Genomic DNA, 5,551 nt, shown 5'->3' with positions numbered 1-5,551 from the left:
GGAAACGGTAACCCACTCTGGTATTATTGCCTGGAAAATTCCATGGACCGAGGAGCCTGGTGGGCTACAATTCATGGGGTCTCAAAGAGTCAGACAAGACTGAACATGCTCGCCAGAAGGATATATAAAATTTTGCTTTTGATAAAATTTGCAGCAATTATTTTTTAAATTCTAGAATGATGAAAAATACATTTTAACACCAATCAATTTTATTTTAATACCACTAATTTGCCAATACATTGGCAAATTATTCAATCAAGAGTTAACCTCTGAACATTTCATCCTATTCCTTGCTTCTCTCTCTCTGCACAATTTGGGCCAAGTTCCAGGTATCTAGAATTCTACCTCTAAATATATTAGTGTTTATTTCCTAAGAATAAGGATATTTTCTTACATAACCAGAGTCAGGTTATCAAAATCAGAAAAATTTAACCTTGATATACTATTATCTAATATTCATTCCATATTCAAATTTTATCAACTCTCCTAGTGATAATCTCATGCTAAACTCTCTTTTTGGTTCAGAATTCAATCAGGATCACATATTGCATTTAGGTGTCAGTTATCTTTCATTTCCTTTCATCTGGAACAGTTCCTCAGCATCTTGATCTCCTAAACCATAATTGTTCTTCCCATTATTAATATCAACCCTTTAGATTAAGACAAAGGACTCCCTTTAAAAGACCAGAGTCATGGAAGTGGGAACAGTCATGAATCCATTAGCATCCTTAACTACATTAGCATATATTCATGTATCATCTTAGCAGGAAAGTGTGCCCCTCCAGGAGAGGGAGTTTATTGAGAGGATAGTGAAGGAAAACTGAAGAATGTGAAAGTTACTGATGATGATGATCATGGCTGAAAAGTTAGAGTGACACTGTGAGGATTGAAATGACAGAAAGAAGGCTTTGAAGACTGGAAGGAATAGTGACGATATACAGAGAAAGTGATATTACAGAGATGTGAAAGTGAAAGTTACTCAGTCGTGTCTGATATGGAGGGCATCAATACATGGTTTTTGCCATTTTGCCAATTTTCCCAAGGATAAGAAAATTCTGTAACTAATGCAATGGGGCTTATAAAATGAGTTAACTATAGCATTCTTTTCTTACCTTTTTGACTTCTGATATCTAATAATACTTCTCAAAGAACAACAATAGGAACTGGGACTGATCATTTGTTTTTTAAGTCAGTTCTCAAATATATTCTTTAAAAGGAGGGAATGCCTACTTGGTCGATTAAATCCATAAATATCTCATTAAACTGGTTCGAATAATATAATTCAGCATAGTAAGCAATGTCAGCATAACAACTAATAAGACTTGTAGCAGTTTCATAGGTGTAAGTCCTAACTTTCTGGAGTTAAATTCCTATCACCACAACTATGTTAAAAAACTCTCATTTGCTCTTCCATGCTCACCAGTGAAAGTTCCCTGGGAACACACATGTGGTCAGACTGTTGGGAGAATTCACTTCTTATTAGGAGGAACTTTTTATAGTGTTTGGGTCTGTGCTGGATGTTTTAAAGGAGAGTATGAGAGAGCCAAGTATTTTCCTAAATTGGGTGCCGTCAGAAAGCTTGAGTAATTCAATTAGGTATCCTACACATTTTTATTTAACAGTCAGGAGGAAGTATGCAAGGCTAAATTTGCCATTAGTCAGAAAATGATAGCCACTCATGTTAGTGGAGATAGAAGGGTATTTGAATATTTTGTGATTGCATTGCATACTGTCTCTGTCATCATATGATTGGAATGTGATCTTACTTTTGTCATGCTCCACCATAATCATGGTGTGGCCCTGTCTGACTCTTCGACATATTTGTTGGACATAGTTTGTGTTCAGTGGAGGACACCATGGCCTACCTGTGAGATGCCAGATGTCAAGGCCTTTTCATTTTATTTCACTTTATTAATTTTATATTATTTTATTGTTACTCTTTTCTCAACTTATCTATTCCACATTCAATAAATATGTATGAGTGACAAGATGTGCCTGGCACTATGTGAGGTACAAGATATGGATGGGAAAAAAAGACAAGAGGGTGGAACTCAGGTAACAATAAAGTGCTCAAGAGCGTGGCTTAGAGTTAAAGTCCCGGATTTAAATCCTGGCTTATCACTTACTGGGCTTCCCTGGTGTCTCAGACAATGAAGAGTCTGACTGCAATGCAGGAGACCTGGAGTTTGATCCCTGTGTTGGGATGATCCCCTGGAGCAGGGCATGACTCTCTACTCCAGTATTCTTGCCTGGAGAATTCCATGGACTGAGAATCCTGGTGGGCTACAGTCCACAGGCTCACAAAGAGTCGGACACAACTGAGTGAAACGCTTTCTCTTTTTTATCACTCCATGTCTCCTTGAGTGGTAGTAATAGTGTCAGTCACTCAGTTGTGTCCTACTCTTTGCGATCCCACAGACTACAAGATCACCAGGCTCCTCTGTCCGAGGGATTCTCCAGGCAAGAATATTGGAGTGGATTGCCACTCCCTTCTCCAGAGGATCTTCTTGACCCAGGGATGGAACCCGGGGGTCCTGTATTGCAGGCAGATTTTTTCCCGTTTGAGCTACAGGGAAGACCTTGAGTCTCCTTGAGTAAGTTATTCAATATCACTAATTCTCAGTTACTTCATCTGCAAGTAGGAATAATAACATTAATAGCTCCCTAAGTTGTTATTGATATTAAATAAATGTTATCATCATCGTTATCATTAAAGAAGACAGAAGTGCTATAGAAGAGGAACCGGAGATGCTCTGATGGTCTGTACCAGGAGCACTTCAACTCAGGGACAGTTAGGGAAGCGCCCCAAGGAGGAAGTATTTAAATGGAGCTCTAACCGTGCTTTAATTAAATGGAAGGAGTGAGGAGAAGGGTATACTACCCAAATAGAAGAAGGAATCTAAACAAAGCCTAAGACAGGAAAGATGTGTCATGTTTGAAATCCTGGAAGAATGTCTGTGTAGTCGGTTTAGTCCAGAGGAGGTGGGTGGTGGGAGATAACATTCATGAGAGGGCAGTTAGGAAGGACCTTAATGCCATATTAAAGATTTGAGATTGTCCCAAGAGCAAGAAAGCACCACCAACCACAGTGCCATGCCTCACCCAACACCTTTTACAAGAGCTGCTGTTCACAGTTACAATAACGAATTTGAACTTTAATCTCTAATCTCCTCTTTGACTCCTAGACATGTGCTAATGAAGGGCTTTGGGTTGTCAGCTCAGACAATCAACACAGCCCTAACTTGTGCCCAGCTCTGAGAAAAACAAAAGTCATTCAAAAAGAAGAGGAATATCAATGGACAAGTTAGCTTTTCCAAGTTTTTCCAAGATAGTAGAATGTATGACACATGCTTTTTAAAAATCCCTTTATTCAATATGTTTAACATTACATTGTATATTTTAGAGTCTAATATTCTACAGATTTTCTTTTTTCCTATGTCTGTAATTTTTTTTCAATACCTGTAACTCACTTAGATACCAAGTCATTTGGTACCGTACTTGTATGGAATCACTTTGGTACAAACAAATAGTCTAAAATATAGATACAGTTGTTGTTTTTTTTTTTTAATTATGTATTTACTTCTGTAAAAATTTACAGACATAAATATTAGTTATTTCTAGTAATGTTTGCTTTCTACACTTTAAAATTAGTATAATTATCTCCCCTAGCTTCTAGGATTGTGATGAGAATTACATGGGATAACATATCCAATGGATATTCAGCGTATGCTTGTTAATTTCCCTTCTACCAAAAGAAGTCCTGCTTTCAGCAGAAGCCAAGGATAGCCATGAGGAGCTGCCCCTTGAAGTCCGACTTTCAGTTTCCCCAGTTTAATTTGGGAAGTGTCACTGCCAAGGTAACAGTTGAGTTGTATTTGAAACCATGATCTGTTAGAGGATGTGTAAAAGATTCGAACAAAGTCATCAGTGAATGTATTGCTGTCTTGCATTCCTTTTATCTTCAAAATTACTTTTCCCAAAGATCTTTGCAGTCATGAGTCCATAATAGCTTGTCAGATTTTGTCCAGGTGGAGCTGAACTTTAAAAAAAGATCTAGCAAAATAAACTGCCCAAGGCTACCATCCATGTGACTCATTTGAACGGAAATGTGAAATTATTTGAAGGCATAAGGAAAACTTTATATTAAGTGATCTAAATAAAATGAATTAAGTGTTGAGAGATGAGTCAGTTCTTTTCTCTTAAAGCACTAGCATTCCTGCTGATTTCAGTTAGAATTATTAATCTTCCTGTAACTATTCCACCTTTTCCTTCACCTTGTATTGACCTCTCTGTTCTTCTATGTTTAAATCACATAGACTCTCTTAAAATTGTAAAAGCCACATCAGTTCACCTCAGTTCAGTCGCTCAGTCATGTCCGACTCTTTGCGACCCCATGAATCGCAACATGCCAGGCCTCCCTGTCCATCACCGACTCCCGGAGTCTACCCAAACCCATGCCCATCGAGTGGGTGATGCCATCCAGCCATCTCATCCTCTGTCGTCCCCTTCTGCTGCCCCCAACCCCTCCTAGCATCAGGGTCTTTTCCAATGAGTCAACTCTTTGCATGAGGAGACCAAAGTATTGGAGTTTCAGCTTTAGCATCAGTCCTTCCAATGGACACCCAGCACTGATAAAGCCGCATACTAGTATTTAAATTTTGACATTAAGGTTGATAAATTTGCCTTTGATGGAAAGTACCTGAGCTTTTCAACAAACTTTCAATTCTGTAATACTTTCTTTTTCTGAACAGCTGATATAATACATCAGAAGGATCCATTTATGTCAATGGTTCTGAGAAACTGATAATTCAAGAAAGTACCAAACTGTGTCATGGATTATACAGAAGAAGTATTTACAGACCAAAGTTGAATTCACACAATGTTTTGTTTTATCCATGTAAGATGTGCAAGGAGTAAATAGATTTCCTTCCCAGATGGTGGTTTGTATAGACGGTGACATCTGTGTTGAAATGATCACACAAGCTTGCACGCGATTCATGCCCAGGCTTTTTCCATCAAGAAGAAATGACTAAGAAGGACCACACCAGTTTACAGGCCAGGAATTCCAGGACAGTCTCCTTGCCTGCCCAGGCCCAACCTGGCACAGGTTAAGGGATAGAAACCCTTTCTTATCATCCTCATTACCAGTTATGAGTGGAAAAATTAAACAAAATAGTCCTTTAAACTGGATATTGCTTTGCTATCACAGATGATTAGTGACAATAGCCAGGGACAAAAATGTATTTTCCCCGCAGTTAGATAAATTTTTTGTTATTCCCTGACTCTGTGTTTCTCAACCCTGGCTGTACCACAGGAGAATTTAAGAGATCTAAAAAACCTTTTTTACTATTCATTTATTTGGCTGTGCTGGGTCTTCATTGCTGTGCATGGGCTTCTCTTATTTCAGTGACTTCTCTTGTTTTGGAGTTCAGGCTCTAGGGCATATGGCATCAGCAGTTGTGGTGCAAGGGTTTAGTTGTCCCAAGGCATGTGGGATCTTCCCGGACCAGGGATCGAACCTATGTTCCCTGCATTGGCAGGCAGATACTTA

This window comes from Odocoileus virginianus, chromosome 29 (assembly GCF_023699985.2).
Source record: "Odocoileus virginianus isolate 20LAN1187 ecotype Illinois chromosome 29, Ovbor_1.2, whole genome shotgun sequence".
NCBI lineage: Eukaryota > Metazoa > Chordata > Mammalia > Artiodactyla > Cervidae > Odocoileus > Odocoileus virginianus.
This window is presented reverse-complemented; position numbering follows the sequence as displayed.